The 17,712-nt window shown below is 42.2% G+C and overlaps 1 protein-coding gene and 1 pseudogene across 3 annotated transcripts in view; both read left to right on the top strand.

Annotated features, from left to right (window-relative positions):
- The window catches only part of LOC143136476 (NLR family CARD domain-containing protein 3-like), a 234,962-nt gene that overhangs the window by 124,509 nt on the left and 92,741 nt on the right, over positions 1 to 17,712 (top strand). The gene's annotated exons all lie outside the window — the stretch shown is intronic.
- Positions 1 to 17,712, top strand: part of LOC143137511 (NACHT, LRR and PYD domains-containing protein 3-like) — a 53,081-nt pseudogene that overhangs the window by 34,463 nt on the left and 906 nt on the right.

The following is a 17,712-nucleotide window of genomic DNA, read 5'->3' as shown; positions in this document are numbered from 1 at the left end:
GCGTGTTGTGTGTGTCGTGTGTGTCCATGTACTGTATGTGTGTGTGTTTATGTGTCTTTGTGTATGTGTGTTAGTGTGTGCGTGCGTGTGTGTGTGCGTGTGTGTGTGTGTGTGTGTGTGTGTGTGTGTGTGCGTGTGTGTGTGTCTTTATGTATGTGTAGATAAATATGGCAAATCAGGGAACCACTTACTCTTTGCGATAAGTGCCATGCGATCTTTAACAACCATGGTGAGTCAGGACCTCAATTTAACATTCATGCAAAGGAAAACGTCTCCTGCAGTACAGTGTCCCTGTCACTGCAATAGGACATTGGGAGTGATATTTGTTTGGTGGCTTTTGGCCACAGGGAAAAGTGCCACCTACTGGCCAGCCACCAACACCACTTCCAGCAGGAACCTACTCTTGCAAGGAGGTTTCTTATCCAAGTACTAACTAAGCCTGCTTAGCTTCAGTAATTCAGCAAAGTCAGGGTATCTGCTGGTCTGGCTGCTGGCTAAAAACAAAAGGTGAAAGGCATATATGATTCTAACCGTCTCACTGAATTGCATTATGCACACTCAATTCTGGTATCTGCTAGACAACAAGTACCAAAACATGATTAGTTCATAGATTTCACATGTAAAATACATTTTATGCATGTCCTTGTGGGTGTGCCTGTGTGTGTGCATGTGCATGCATGCATACATATGTCTACTGTGTGTGTATGTGTTATACGTATGTTTACTGTGAATGTATGTGATCACTTGATTGCGTTGATTTATCGGGGCACATTGTATCCCTTACATTTATCCATCTCTGCAATATTTTGTCTTTATTTGTGTTGTTATGCAGACTTGCTGAATGCAAACTCTCAGAGAAGTCCTGTGGAATTGTGGCTGCTGTTCTACAGTCACCAAACTCCCTGACAGAGCTGGACCTGAACCACAACGACCTGGGGGATTCTGGAGTTCAGCTTCTCTCTAAGGGACTGTCTAGTCCTAACTGCAAACTGCAGACATTAAGGTTGGTGTTAGACATGTCTTTGTAAAGGATTATTATTAGGACTAGTGTGGTTTGGTTTGGACATTATTTTGGACATTATGGTTTGGTTGCTGTTTTATATGTGTCTTAAGGCCTGTCCACACCAAGTCCAATTTTTCGGATGAAATTCACACAAAAAAATTAAGCAGGTTAATAAACACAGTTATTCTAATTAGTCTGTACTCACTGAGGACGAAATGAAAATGAAAAAAAAAAATACAATAATAAAAAAAAACATTTGAAACTGTCTCTTTTGATGTGAAATTTCGTATGCAATAGAGTTCCTGACCAATTAAATAAGGCATAAAAAAAAAATTTCTTGGGTTCCGGTTTCCGACCGACCCTGTCAATTTATGTGCGACCCAAATTTATTTTATGAGCTTGGGGAAGAAATAACACTAAATAGTCTAGGCTACATTAAATAAATCCACAAATAAAAGGCGAACTATAATTACATTAATTAGCCCTTGCGTTATGTATAGGGATGAGCGTATTCTCTCTGTTACAAAGTAGCCTATGCACAGCTGTTCACGAAGACGATTGTTTTCGTCACTTACCAAGGCACTCGCAATTTTGTCCAAACACCGCAACTTTTTCGCAAATTTGACCAATCATCGTAGTTTCACTGTGAAATGTCACCTACCGCAACAGTCCCTCGCGCAGAATATTGAGCCAGATGGCACACTTACTTCTGCACCTTCTGCATATGACACCAAAGACTGCCCTAAGTGTTCGTTAGAGTTGGATGTCTCGAGACCGGTCTTGGTCTCGAGACCGGTCTCGAGACCACTTTTACGTTGTCTTGGTCTTGTCACAGTCTCGACCGTCTTTGGTCTTGGTCTTGTCTTGGTCTCGGATCCCTCGGTCTTGTCTTGGTCTCATTGTCTTGGTCTTGCGGTCTCGGGTCGACATAGTGGTCGGGAGATTTGCAACAAATATGTCCATGATACAAAACATAACATTCGATAATGCAACATTAAATTATTTCGCCTTTCACGCCCTTCAAATGCAACCTTTCAAATGCAACCAATCAATGACATACATGTATTTTGTTGTGATTAAGAAACTGGCGCTCATCCAATCAAAAGACGCAAGTGTAGCCAGCGCGAAACGTTAGGTTTACGTCGTAGCTGTCAGTCTCAGTCAGACCTAGTAATAATAATGTCAGCGAATTCCGCCGTCATTAAATTTGCATTCACGGAACATAGCTCACAGTCACACACATTCATGACATGCTCTGTCTCTGCATTGTTCTGTCTGTAGTTGAAATAATACCTTCTTAAATTTAATTTAAACTGGGACTGAACCTCTTACCCCAGCAGGGTTCTCAAGTCTCATGCAATGGGCGTGAGACACACGCAATTCAACAAGTTCACACGCTCACACACCACACCTTGCATTTCTCACGCAGAAATATTACTAGGGATGTCAAGGTATCTGCATAATTATTAGAGGAGGCGCAGGGATACGAGAGGATTTCTCGCAGGGTTCAGTACTAGCGCACCACTCACCAGCAAAATCAAAAAAATAAATAGCCACCGACATCCAATCAAAAAATAGTAGGCTATTCGTTGTATCCTGGTAAAATTCCAAAATAGCACATCCCCTCCCTACAACCACGTTATGCTTGTGTGGGGTTACACGTTTAAGATTTCAAAACTGCACCAACATTCTTTTTATTCAGAAATTCAACTGTCTGTCATTTGGTAAACCAGCCTACTTATGGTACTTTACAGGGTGTGTAAATCAAGCCTTTTCACGAACATTTGGCCTAGCCTACTTTATGGCAAAATGATTTCTTATCTATAAACTAAACTAAACTGTCGGTCATTAAGAAAACCTAATGATTGTGTCGTTATAGCTTTGTGTAAGCCAGACATCAGCAACGTTCATTTTACACGACCAATCACTCTCGTGGCTGCCTGCACTTTCCCTGTCGTCACGGCTGCAACTTTCGCACTCATTTGTGCTTTTTAGCGCCGTGTTCATCAGGTCCCTGGACACCCATCTGATCCTCCATGGACCATGTCAACAATGAATGAAAATTAGCTTATTATTAACGAGTGTTATCAATTTGAGCGAGTATGCTACACATAGGCCTCATTTTTTTCTAAACATACAGGACTGCTGCAGACAATGACCTGCCAACCACCATAATGTATAATGAACTTGCTGTCCTCGGTTTCGGCATGCACATGCTTAGTCTAATGATTCAGTGACGATATAGGCTACTCAAGTGAATAAAGCAATTAGCCTAATAAATAAAATATTTGTTTCACTCAGTACATATAGGCCTACATCTCGTAAATTGGTGAGCCATAGAATATCCCAGCGTCACGATTATTATATATCAAGATTCCAATCTATCCCACCTAAATATGAAAAGTTATTTCTACTGACATGCTTCCTGGTGACATAAAAAAACAAATGGTTTCCCTTGATAAGGCTGACATAAGAGACATAGGCTATGCATTATACTTTCCCAGACAAAAACAAGATATAGGATGTATAGATTACAATGACAAATTCAAGGTCTCAAAGGGTTAATGCTTCTTTCCAATTTTTTTTTATAATTAGTGAGTGAGTGCACCCCCCCCCCCCCCCCCCCCCCCAATCTCACTCCAAGCTGAGCTCAAAACTTGAGAACCCTGCCCCAGTATGCTGCTCTTATTCAATTGATGCAAGTTATGGTGTAACACCAGAGACTTTCTAATGTGGAGACACAGCACTCAAAAAATCCTCCATAGAAATGCATGGGGCTAGTTTGCAACGCCAATATGGCCGTTGTCTACACATATCCCACCCCTTCCTCGCCAAAATGTCGACATGTGTATACATTGAGCGAATCATGTGGTGTGAGTTGACTACTTTGAGCCAATTATGTGCTGTGTTGTGCAGACATTGTGCCAATCATGTGTTGTGAACTCGACACTGGAGCACGGTTGGTGTGGTGAAGCCTTGCGCACGCGCATTTCTGCTGAATAGGATGCCCGATGAGTACCCAAAAAGCGTTGCAATATGGCCGCCGAGTGGAGGGACATGCCTAAAAGGACTTTGGTAACACTAGCTCGCTAGCTGTTTTTTTTTTTTTTTTTTGGTCTCGGTCTTGGTCTCGGTCTCGTCTCGACTTTGTCTTGGTCTTGACTCAGTCTGTCTTGGCCTTGGTCTCGTCTTGGTCTCGGTCTTGATACCCTCTGGTCTTGGTAGTGTCTTGGTCTCGGTTTAGGCGGTCTTGACTACAAGTCTAGTGTTCGTTCCTCTGCAGTTTTGATGACAATAAATAGAAGGCTAACGTTAACGATCTGCTTACTTGCATCTCTCAACCTGGTGTTGCTAACCTACCTAGGCTATGAAAGTAAGTTAATTAAGGCCTACTTGGTTTACTGGCATTTGAGTAGGCTATGCAACCCATTGGCAAACGTTTATCTGGATATGTCCTTTTAGCTTGTCATGTTTATGTCAAGCTTATGTTTGCTAGCTTGTGGGCTTAGTTTGAGTAGTGCTACCAAAATTAATAAAATTGCAAGACATTTACCTCTTCTATGATCCAAGAATGATTTCATTCGAGTTGTTTTTTTTTAACATTTATTTTAACTAATGACATAGAAGACATTCCCACTTGCATCCACATATGGTAATGCACTATGCAAAAAGTGATTTACACTCGTAGCCGAACACAGTGAGATGCAAGCCTTCCAATCCACTCAGAAATGTAATTAGGCTACTCTCACGTCCTTAAAGGGGCAGGCAGTCAATTAGACGTACACCACCAATGTAATGACATTAAACAGAAGTGTAGTCAAATAGTTTAAATCAATATGAAATTACTAGATACTTACTTGGATATTAGTAATTATGCAGGCCACAGACTATGAATTATTAAAAAGATATGAACTTAATATGAATTACAAAATATATGAATGTATTGAAACATATGACATGATGCCATCTCTTTAGGTGACTGTCTTTTTTGGACAGTTCTACTATACTGCTTTGTGAATTACCTCAGTCAAAGCATTTTCACAAATAAAGTAGGCCTACTTTGATTTTCTGTAATCCTTACTGTTTACCTTTGATTATCCTTTTTAATAAGCATCAAGATTATCAGTGTGATTTTGGTCTTACTAACCTTAATTGCCCTAAATTTAAACTGGCCCGCAATTTTTGCAATTTTCACTTCCTCCTGCAATTTCTCCACAAGAAACAGCTAAAATCACCGCAACTTCCATCCAGGCATTTAAGGTCGCAATAGTCTCAAAAAACCTCGCGAAATCCTGGTGGGATTGATTTTCTACCTATCCCTTACTGCCACTGGGGGAAAAAAAAATAAAATTCCCTACCAACCCATGGCCTCAACTGACAACCAACAGGAACCAAACCTTTTTTTTTTTATGACTAATGGCTTTTTATAGGGTTCCGATGTCATAAGTAGAATGACAAGCAGAAAAGGCTGACACAATGTATGATATTGTATATGAGATATGTCTCATTAGGCCTATATGCCAAAGTCACAAAGAATTTACGTTACATCAGACTTTCCCAGGTGTTCAAGAGTGAGAACTCCACCACAGACAGCTTTCCCCACCTAACCATCATTTCACACAGGGACGTCGTTAGACCTATTTTGGGGGGGCTGAAGCCACCGTAAGATGATCAAAAGCCCCCTAAAAATATATAGTAATAATATATGCGTCCAAATTCACATTCATTATTATTTGTTGAATAGCTCACGGAGTACTTATCTCACATAAATCAAGATGTCCAACAAAAGAGCGGAACCGGAGCTTTCCAATAATATTAGCAGCTATGTGCTGTAATAAATGGTTTGCGTGAAAATTAACGTTGGGCATATATGACATTTCATCATATTTGCATTCACAGCACACAGCGCTTCGTCCATCTCCACCCATTACTGTCGGTGGTATACAGTATCTCACAAACTCAGCGCATGGTAAATTATATAGGCTATCAGAATAAACAGCAGACCTTACCGAACACGACAATATGAAGCATTCTATTGTACATTAGCCGTTCCCGTTCCTGAGTTTTGAAATTGCAGCAACTTTCTACATGGTATCCAACTTTGGGCTGAAATTCTAATGTAGCCTAATAGCAGCCCAAAATAAAGAACCTGCTTTCCATATCAAAGAATCAAAAGTTGATCATGGCATGCACAGAGGCAAAGTGTAAAACACTGGTCTTAACGGGTTGGCCTGTAGCAAGTATTTATATTCATTTTCATCAATGATTGAGTCAGACACAGCTCTCTTGAGTATAGACTTTATCTCCTCACTAAACTTCATTGTGGGATCACTGTGTAAGCGAGCATAAAAGTTAACGTCACCAAGTTGTCTTTCTATTTCTTGTACATAAGCAACCATGTCCTGAATGACAATTGAACCCCCCTTGTCTGCGGATTTCATCACAATGTCATCATAGCCTATTGTCTTGAAAATTATATAGCCTAGCCTTATATAGCATAATAGAGGGTCCTTACAATGATCAAAGACCTTAGTAGTAAAATTACACTGAAAATACTAAGGAAGGACTTAGTATACTGAAAGGACTAATTTGATATTTTACAGTAGGTACCAGGCCCGGAGTGGGTAATCGGGAGAATCGGGAGAATTTCCGGTGGGCCGCTTAACTTTTGGGCCGGTCAAAGGAAAAATATTGGCATTTGCCACGTTAATCTATCTTCTCTGAAAGTTGGCTACACACGTTCGCATTCTATGCCTAACACCGCAGCCTCTGCATGGGTTGTTCTCCCCTCCCAAGAAGAGTTAATTGGTTGGGTCCATATAGCCCGTCTTTTCTAAAAAGTTTAGATACCAGCCGGGCCGGCCCTACCGTAGTGATAAGCGTCAGGGAGGATGGATGGTAGAAAGATGCCTTGAGGGACTGAAAAGGCCAGGTAAAAAAGACGAAAAGTATTGGAGGAAAATGCTGCCAAATGTGCCAAGCTTCCAGATTTTTTTTGAAGAAGACAAACATAAGTGGCAACTGGTAAAGAGAGATAGCCATGATTTATAGCGGCGTAATTATTGGGATAATGGGCTATGGACGTTGTAGCATTGGCAACCTATTCACAAGCAACATATTAAATTAATTAGAATATTAGCCTTTTTGTATCATCCAATATGGCGATTCATAGACTTTGCAAATAGCATGCAAATATTGATTACAAAACTCAAGCTTGATCTGTATGCAGTAGTCTAGGCCTAAAAACAAAAGTAGCCTCTGAGCAGCAGATCAGCCAGTCCCCCGCTGAAAATGATCAGCCCGAAATTAGCTATGACTACAGGGACAAGTAGAAAGGATAATAGTTAACCATATGAATTAAAGTTATTTTATGTAAGAAAGAACTATGTGACCGCAGTAGCTACGTGATCAACCTATATGCCTTGTTTGCTCAGAAGTGGGTGTAGTAAAGGAGTAAATCACCAAACAACAACATATATCTGACCCATGCAAAAAAAAAAACATGTAAACAATAGTTCAATATGCCTCTTAGTGTAGGATACATTTCAAATACTTTATTTCTTCCTTCCTGTTTTTGTTATCAACCTTATCAACCTATCCTTGTGGAATAGTGGAATATTGGTAGCCTACTAATAAAAACTACAGGATAGTAAGAGCTGAAATGTTGCTTTATTTATCTAATTTCCACCACCACTAAAAAAGTGGGCCGGTCTTGGGCGTGAAACTCCCGGGCTGAAAAGTGGCCCCACTCCGGCCCTGGTGGGTACTATTAATTGAAATCCCTAATCCCTAACTTCACAACAGTTCATGAAATGTGGGGTGATGACAGCAACCCCCCTGCCACTGGCAAGATAGGCGTACAATATCAGTCCCCGCACACTGTTGTTATAATTAGCAATATAATCAGCATGGTGACATGGTGTCCCTGTTAATATAAATTAATTGAAGCCCTTTTAAGGTGTGATGATTTTTTCGGCGGGCTCTATAGAATGGAATCTCACTGCAACATTGAACAGAGAACTTCTCGATGCACATGATGTGCATGAAAAGAAAAATTATGTTTATTCACAGAAATGGAATGTGCATCATGTTAGTTTAGAATAGGCTATTTAGGTATTTGAACCCAGGATGCAGTGCAGCCTGCCATAGTTTTATAGGCTATGCTGATGTAACCTGCGTTGTTGAACCTGCACGATTCAGCCCTGCACACTCCCGGACTCGAACCCGCAAATAGCATCACCTCGGATCGGGAGGCGAGCGCGCTAACAATTGAGCCAAAAGCCCAGGCTACTGGCTCGCATGCCAGCAGCACTCTTGAGGCGTTGGGGAGTGAGGTTTACCAACGTTCCACAAGCACAGCTAAGCTAGCTGGCATCCGTTACACTGACAAGTGCTGCAGATCAGTCTCTGATAGCCTAGAATCTAGACGCACCCTAGCGGCGGCAAATTAATTTGCTCACCCTGTGCGTCTAGTATCAAACCATAGGGATTTCTATTGGCTGACACCGTGGACGTCATCCAATCACAGCGCTCTATTTTGTTAGAGAGTATTAAGGCGGCTTAACAGGATAACGACAGTCCTGCGACGGTGAACAACAAGGAAGGTGGCTATGGCGAACGAAGAGCGGTTGTTTGAATCGGCGTTGGCGTCAACTTTGGAGGAGTTGGACTTGTGCTTTTCTTTGAAAGTTGAGCAACACAATGCATTTAAGTCATTCCTTTCGAAGATGTATTTGCCGTTTTGCCGACCAGATACGGATATGGTCGTAGCGCTGGCCTATTGCATGCCTAGGCAGTTTGAAAGACAATTCTCTGCCCGCCCCTTGGATTAAGCGAGGTGAATGGTTCGATTCCAGACTATACATTTCAATGGTATAGGATGGCCCGCCAGGCTAAGTCTCTGAGGCTATGCCCTCTGCTTCTTAGCAGACTTTTAACATAGCCTGTGCATGTGTTATGTAACTGGAGTTGATTTATGTTTTATGTAATGGGATAAATATTTTTTATGTATGGATTTCTATGCAACGTCACAAAAACATGCGTGCGCAACAATGCTCTCCATGAAAAGAATAAAATGAGTTTTTGTGCTGAAAACTGCACCAATTCGAAATCACGATGGTTAGATTGTTCAATATCGGAATGCATGTCTTCGCCAAAAATGACAAAATACGTTGTTATATTAATAATGCAAATGAACGGCAAACTCTGAAATATAGTCTGAGATGAGATATTATTATCATTGAGACAACAGGGGTATACAAAAAAATCTGATTGTAGCTTACAGCAGCCGACTATTAAGTGTATAACGTTGTGGACGGCCACCAAGCGTCTGCCCCACGGCTGCGCGCGCATCTAGTTTTGTTGGTAAACGGGCACTCGCGCGCATCTAGTTTTGTTGGGTGACGTCGCACTCGCAGTCGCTGCCTAGCAACCGGGACAGTTGGAAAACAGAGAAGACATGAAACTACACGGTTTTGACAGTGGGATGAAAAAGTTACTAAAAAGGCTACAAGCTGTCATAACAGTTCAGTCTACTGTAGTACAGTTAGGTCGTACAGTCACTGAGGTCGATAGTCAAGTATTATTTTCAGTATGAGTCTGTTGAGTCGACATTGCGGAGGTAAGCAGTTAGTAGCTGGATGTGGCAGTTGTTTGAGGGAAGACGTTAACGTTAGTTATTTGACTGAAGCGGTAAGTGCTAGTGCTAACTAGATCAGCAAGAGAGTATGAACACATTCCGGTACAAACGTCTTGGGAGCTGTTTACTGTCGATCGGGAAAGACAGAGAAGAGGGAGGCTGCCATAGTGAGACTAAGTTAACGTTAACGTTACAACTTGGTGGACGTTGGAAAAGCCTCGAGTGGAAACCGTTAGCCTGGAAGCTCATCGCTCGCGCAGCCAACCTTCCCAACTCAACAGCGATTCTCAGGGCAACGGTCGCCTCGTGTCTTCCCTGCCCACCAGTGACCAGTCTCCGCTGCTGGTCCTGCTAAGAGGTGTGTTGTGTTTGTGTGTCGCCTGAAATGTACTGTAGCCTACGGTTTGTTTTACACATTCTTTTAGCGACCTAGTGGAATAGTCAACGTAGACTAAACCTAACACGTAGACTAGTTAACAAGGAGTATTTTTCTTGAAAGACACTCGTTTGAACGGCCATCACTAACGTTATCGTAAAGTCTGTCGGTCTCCATGGACTGAACTGATACATTGATGAACTTGTGTCACAGCAAAGTGTGTGTGTGTGTGTGTGTGCGTGCGTGCATGGATGGGATGGATGAGTGACCTGACCTGATGGGCTCAACCGATTGCACTGCGCTGGCCTACAGTATATCATATGTGACGTGTTAAGTATACATCTTCCCTCCGGGATTTCATGACGTATCTGGTGTGCACAAATAACCCCCCCCCCTCTCTCTTTCTCTCTCTCTCAGACTCAGCAAGTGTGGTGTATCAGATGAAGGTTATGTCTGTCTGGCTCTGGCTCTGATGATAAACCCCTCCTGTGTGAAAGATCTGTACGTGAACAACAATCATTCTGGAGGATCAGCACAGAAGCTGTTATCTGCTACACTGGAGGATCCTCACCGCAAAGTTGAAACACTTCAGTATGTAATCTAGAGAACCAGAAACATCAATATGTAGTCTGGATTTATTTATTTATTTATTTATTTATTTGTTTATTTATACATACTTACATTTACATAAGTCAGGATACATGGAATTGCATCCCTACTGCGTAATCTCCTACCCTGGAAATCCAGAGTTCTCGCGAGAGCACAATGGAATTGTCTCTGCGAGACACTCTGGCAATGAGCAGTGATGCACGTTACTTTTTCCCCTTGCATTCCGGGGAACCAGCTAAACTGATGAAGACAGTGCTGCAAAGTTGGAGGACAGTACACATTGGTCGTAGTGTTATTCGATTGCGTCAAAGTCCGAAATCATTCAGAGTAAACATGGTCTAGTGTTATCCAATTGCGTGCAGTGAGATTTTTAAATGCATGCTTGTTGCCGCCCCTGGAGTTGGGCCATTACATTGTTCGTGACCCTTAATCTTTCTAGATTACCAGGGTCTGGATTTTCCACACATCCACACAGAACAGAACATTTGATTTACAGACTTAAGCAAAAAACTTTATTCAAAAAACTTTTGAATAACAAAATACATTTCCTACTGTAGTGTCTAGAACAACAGTACATTTGATTGGCAGATACCATAATCAACGAAAAGCGGGAAACCCAGGAGTAAATGCGCTTCTAATGTAATTCTAGTGTTGTTTACAAGTAGGCTACAGTATGTGTCCTGTTACTGTTACTGTAGAAGGACTCTGTAGTCCTTACTACAGGCAACAAATGAATCATGAATCAATCAATAATCAGCAAATCTAAATGCAGCATCAACTGTTTAGACTGGTACCATTTTCTTTGCATTTCACTAAATTTAGTCGATTTGATTCAAAGTCACCTTGCATAGTGATATGTTGAGTTCTGTCATAATTCTGTCAAATGTCGTTGCAGATTTGCTGACCGTAAACTCACAGATAAATCCTGTGAGATTGTTGCTTCAGTTCTACAATCACCAAACTCCCTACTACAGCTGGACTTGAGTGACAATGACCTGGGGGATTCTGGAGTTCAGCTTCTCTCAAAAGGACTGTCCAGTTTTAACTGCAAAATACACACATTAAGGTGGGTATACATTTTATTATCATCTTAGATTTCCTGATTAGGGAGAAAAACCATGACAATATAACATCAATTGGTCAGAACCAAAAAGTAGCATTGAACATGCTGAACCTTATTGCTTATGCTTAGAGTTTCAAAATCTGTTTCTGGATTGGTCTAGTCCGTGACACATTATGTTACAATAAAGTAATATGGCACGAGTGATAGTGGCATCGGTAGCAGATATCACCATGGCTGTTATTTGCAATCAGGCACGAGGCCAGAGGCCAAGTGCAGTGTGTTTTACATGGTGCCTGAACATTTATTTAGAGCACTGGAGCAGTTCTGTAGTCTATTGATATTTTCTATCATTTTTAGAACTATTAATAATAATGCCTATTCTTAAAGTCCACTGCCCAACAATGTCATGTAGGTGCTGAATAGATATAGTGCTGATAGGAAGTTTTTTCAGTTAAATTTTGATAACTGTAAAAACAAATGTGTCTAAGGAGGAGTGTGTACTAATTCAATAAATATCTCCTCCACACTTTGCATCACAGTCATGATATTCAATTTACTAGAGTCTCTCTCTCTCTCTCTCTCTCTCTCTCTCTCTCTCAGGCTCTCTGATTGTCTCATCTCAGAGAAGGGTTGTGGTTTTCTTGCTTCAGCTCTGTCTTCAAACCCCTCCCATTTAAAACTGCTTGATCTCAGCTACAATTATCCTGGAGAATCAGGACTGAAGCTGTTATCTGCTAGACTGGAGGATCGATCCTGTCTGTAAACTGGAGATACTGAAGTATGTTCAGAAAGAACCCCCATTGTTGCACATTTAAACATTCAGCACGTTTTCATGCCAGGAATAAACCGTTTTGAATCAGTCTATTGCCCAAATTCCGTTTTTGTCAATATTCCGTTTAACCTGTTTACAAGCAAGTAGAATGTCACATTTTGAGCGTATTGCTGTTTAACCCTAGGAAATAGGTTCCCAACGTCCTGACGTAAATCTCCACTGGTGGAATTCCCTCTTTTGGCTGCATAATACAACAGCTTCAGGGTCTTCCACCTATATTTCACTTGTTCAAGCGTACATCGATAGCCATCCTCATCAAGTTTTTAACAAAACTTTTTGAAAACGTCGCTATTACGACATTTTCTCCCGTCGATGAACTCCATGACGTGCATGATTGCAAGACATAAGTTTGTCTACTCGTCTTTCCAAAAGTGTGTGCGATGTTTTGCCATGATTAGGAAAGTGCCTGAGAGACAATCGGTTCATGTTTTCCTAATTCTGTGGGAATTGAGCATGCGCAGGCCTACAACACTCTTCCTTCTGGGAGCATATTCCGTTTAAAGTGTTTTCATGACCCAATATTCCGTTTAAAACAGGCTTATGCTTTGGTTTATTAATAAACTGAATATGGCCTTTTTCGGTTTATTTCAATCAGAATGAGGTGTTTACAAGACACACGCATATTCGGTTTATTCCCAATAAACTGATTTGAAACCGTTTATTTGCTGCATTGAACCGTGCTGATTGTCTCCATTTTGGAGACTATAGTTATTTCTTCATACCGAGCGTACCGGCCTATTTTCAAATGTGTATTATATTAGCTGCTTTACACTGAAATATATTTATTTCTTTGATGCAGCATGCAATAGTGCAAATATTTAGAGGTGCATTCAAATTCGCAGGCATAGCCAAATGTTAAGGAAACATCCGAGAAAGCATATTGACCATAAACATTCATGAATTTTCGTGATTTATATATGGCAGCAGACTTTTCTGTGGGATAATAAATCACCTTACATTTCACAGGTGGCACAAATAGAAAATCAGCAGTGTTGACATCTGTCAAATGGTACATGTTTCTGACATTTTGCTTTTCTTACAGAACTGACCATGCTTCTTTAGACAGAGCACGACCACGTTTGCTGAGATGTAAGTTCTTTTTCTTTTTTATTATTGTTTATTGTGTTGGTAGATTGTGTGTTGGTAGATTGAGTAAGAGTGTGTGTGTTTATGTGTGTGTGTGTGTGTTGGTAGATTGGGTAGAAGTGTGTGTGTGTGTGTTTGTAGATTGAGTAGGTGTGTGTGTTGGTAGATTGAGTAGGAGTGTGTGTGTGTTTGTGAGTGTGTGTGTGTGCGTGTGTGTTGGTAGATTGAGTAGGAGTGTGTGTGTGTGTGTGTGTGTGTGTTGGCAGATTGAGTAGGAGTGTGTGTGTGTTGGTAGATTGAGTAGGAGTGTGTGTGTGTGTGTGTGTATGTTGGTAGATTGAGTTGGAGTGTGTGTGTGTGTGTGTGTGTGTGTGTGTGTGTGTGTGTGTTGGCAGATTGAGTAGGAGTGTGTGTGTGTGTTGGTAGATTGAGTAGGAGTGTGTGTGTGTGTGTGTTTGTGTGTGTGTGTGTTAGTAGATTGGGTAGGAGTGTGTGTGTGTTTGTGTATGTATGTGTGTTGGTAGATTGAGTAGGAGTGTGTGTGTGTGTGTGTGTGTGTGTGTGTGTTGGCAGATTGAGTAGGAGTGTGTGTGTGTTGGTAGATTGAGTAGGAGTGTGTGTGTGTGTGTTGGTAGATTGAGTAGGAGTGTGTGTGTGTGTGTGTGTGTTGGCAGATTGAGTAGGAGTGTGTGTGTGTTGGTAGATTGAGTAGGAGTGTGTGTGTGTGTGTGTGTGTGTGTTGGCAGATTGAGTAGGAGTGTGTGTGTGTTGGTAGATTGGGTAGGAGTGTGTGTGTGTTTGTGTGTGTATGTGTGTTGGTAGATTGAGTAGGAGTGTGTGTGTGTGTGTGTGTGTGTGTGTGTGTGTGTTGGCAGATTGAGTAGGAGTGTGTGTGTGTTGGTAGATTGAGTAGGAGTGTGTGTGTGTGTGTTGGTAGATTGAGTAGGAGTGTGTGTGTGTGTGTGTGTGTGTGTGTGTGTGTGTGTGTGTTGGCAGATTGAGTAGGAGTGTGTGTGTGTTGGTAGATTGAGTTGGGGTGTGTGTGTGTGTGTGTGTGTGTGTGTGTGTGTGTGTGTTGGCAGATTGAGTAGGAGTGTGTGTGTGTGTTGGTAGATTGAGTAGGAGTGTGTGTGTGTGTGTTTGTGTGTGTGTGTGTTAGTAGATTGGGTAGGAGTGTGTGTGTGTTTGTGTGTGTATGTGTGTATGTGTGTTGGTAGATTGAGTAGGAGTGTGTGTGTGTGTGTGTGTGTGTGTGTGTGTGTTGGCAGATTGAGTAGGAGTGTGTGTGTGTTGGTAGATTGAGTAGGAGTGTGTGTGTGTGTGTTGGTAGATTGAGTAGGAGTGTGTGTGAGTGTGTGTGTGTGTGTTGGCAGATTGAGTAGGAGTGTGTGTGTGTTGGTAGATTGAGTAGGAGTGTGTGTGTGTGTGTGTGTGGGTAGATTGAGTAAGTGTGTTGGTAGATTGAGTAGGTGTGTGTGTTTGTGTGTGTGTTGGTAGATTAAGTAGGTGTGTGTGTTTGTGTGTGTGTTGGTAGATTAAGTAGGAGTGTGTGTGTGTGTTGGTAGATTGAGTAAGAGTGTGTGTGTGTGTGTGTGTGTGTGTTGGTAGATTGAGTAGGTGTGTGTGTTGGTAGATTGAGTTGGACTGTGTGTGTGTGTGTGTGTGTGTGTGTGGGTAGATTGAGTAGGTGTGTGTGTTGGCAGATTGAGTAGGAGTGTGTGTGTGTGTGGGTAGATTGAGTAGGTGTGTGTGTTGGTAGATTGAGTAGGAGTGTGTGTGGGTGTGTGTGGGTAGATTGAGTAGGTGTGTGTGTTGGTAGATTGAGTAGGAGTGTGTGTTGGTAGATTGAGTTGGACTGTGTGTGTGTGTGTGTGTGTGTGTGGGGGTAGATTGAGTAGGTGTGTGTGTTGGCAGATTGAGTAGGAGTGTGTGTGTGTGTGTGTGTGGGTAGATTGAGTAGGTGTGTGTGTTGGTAGATTGAGTAGGAGTGTGTGTTTGTGTGTGTATTAGTAGATTGAGTAGGTGTGTGTGTTGGTAGATTTGAGTAGGAGTGTGTGTGTGTGTGTGTGTTGGTAGATTGAGTAGGAGTGTGTGTGTATGTGTGTGAGTTGGTAGATTGAGTAGGAGTGTGTGTGTGTGTGTGTTGGTAGATTGAGTAGGAGTGTGTATGTGTGTGTGTGTTGGCAGATTGAATAGGAGTGTGTGTGTGTGTGTTGGTAGATTGAGTAGGTGTGTGTGTTGGTAGATTGAGTTGGACTCTGTGTGTGTGTGTGTGTGTGTGTGTGTGTGGGTGTGTGTGTGTGTGTGGGGGTAGATTGAGTAGGTGTGTGTGTTGGCAGATTGAGTAGGAGTGTGTGTGTGTTGGTAGATTGAGTAGGAGTGTGTGTGTGTGTGTGTGTGGGTAGATTGAGTAGGTGTGTGTGTTGGTAGATTGAGTAGGAGTGTGTGTTCCCATTCCACTCACTCCTCTTGTCTGCATATGTGTGTGTGTGTGTTCCCCATATTCTGATGAGGATGTTCTCTCTGTATGTGTGTGTGTGTGTGTGTGTGTGTGTGTGTGTGTGTGTGTGTTGGCAGATTGAGTAGGAGTGTGTGTGTGTGTTGGTAGATTGAGTAGGAGTGTGTGTGTGTGTGTTTGTGTGTGTGTGTGTTAGTAGATTGGGTAGGAGTGTGTGTGTGTTTGTGTGTGTATGTGTGTTGGTAGATTGAGTAGGAGTGTGTGTGTGTGTGTGTGTGTGTGTGTGTGTGTGTGTTGGCAGATTGAGTAGGAGTGTGTGTGTGTTGGTAGATTGAGTAGGAGTGTGTGTGTGTTTGTGTGTGTGTTGGTAGATTGAGTAGGATTGTGTGTGTGTATGTGTGTGTGTGTGTTGGCAGATTGAGTAGGAGTGTGTGTGTGTTGGTAGATTGAGTAGGAGTGTGTGTGTGTGTGTGTGTGGGTAGATTGAGTAAGTGTGTTGGTAGATTGAGTAGGTGTGTGTGTTTGTGTGTGTGTTGGTAGATTAAGTAGGTGTGTGTGTTTGTGTGTGTGTTGGTAGATTAAGTAAGAGTGTGTGTGTGTGTTGGTAGATTGAGTAAGAGTGTGTGTGTGTGTGTGTGTGTGTGTTGGTAGATTGAGTAGGTGTGTGTGTTGGTAGATTGAGTTGGACTGTGTGTGTGTGTGTGTGTGTGTGTGTGTGTGTGTGTGTGTGTGTGTGTGGGTAGATTGAGTAGGTGTGTGTGTTGGCAGATTGACTAGGAGTGTGTGTGTGTGTGGGTAGATTGAGTAGGTGTGTGTGTTGGTAGATTGAGTAGGAGTGTGTGTGGGTGTGTGTGGGTAGATTGAGTAGGTGTGTGTGTTGGTAGATTGAGTAGGAGTGTGTGTTGGTAGATTGAGTTGGACTGTGTGTGTGTGTGTGTGTGTGTGTGTGTGTGTGTGTGTGGGGGGGTAGATTGAGTAGGTGTGTGTGTTGGCAGATTGAGTAGGAGTGTGTGTGTGTGTGTGTGTGTGTGGGTAGATTGAGTAGGTGTGTGTGTTGGTAGATTGAGTAGGAGTGTGTGTTTGTGTGTGTATTAGTAGATTGAGTAGGTGTGTGTGTTGGTAGATTTGAGTAGGAGTGTGTGTGTGTGTGTGTGTTGGTAGATTGAGTAGGAGTGTGTGTGTATGTGTGTGAGTTGGTAGATTGAGTAGGAGTGTGTGTGTGTGTGTGTTGGTAGATTGAGTAGGAGTGTGTGTGTGTGTGTGTTGGCAGATTGAATAGGAGTGTGTGTGTGTGTGTTGGTAGATTGAGTAGGAGTGTGTGTGTGTGTGTGTGCCTGTGTGTGTATGTCTATGTGTGTGCCTGTGTGTGAGTTGGTAGATTGAGTAGGAGTGTGTGTGTGTGTTGGTAGATTGAGTAAGAGTGTGTGTGTGTGTGTGTGTGTGTTGGTAGATTGAGTAGGTGTGTGTGTTGGTAGATTGAGTTGGACTCTGTGTGTGTGTGTGTGTGTGTGTGTGTGTGTGTGGGGGGGGGTAGATTGAGTAGGTGTGTGTGTTGGCAGATTGAGTAGGAGTGTGTGTGTGTTGGTAGATTGAGTAGGAGTGTGTGTGTGTGTGTGTGTGGGTAGATTGAGTAGGAGTGTGTGTGTG

The sequence above is a fragment of the Alosa pseudoharengus genome, unplaced genomic scaffold (assembly GCF_046254945.1).
Source record: "Alosa pseudoharengus isolate Yale_2024_CS ecotype anadromous, Long Island Sound unplaced genomic scaffold, YU_APseudo_1.1 YU_APseudo_1.1_scf_1, whole genome shotgun sequence".
In the NCBI taxonomy this organism is placed as follows: Eukaryota; Metazoa; Chordata; class Actinopteri; order Clupeiformes; family Clupeidae; genus Alosa; species Alosa pseudoharengus.
This window is presented reverse-complemented; position numbering and strand designations above follow the sequence as displayed.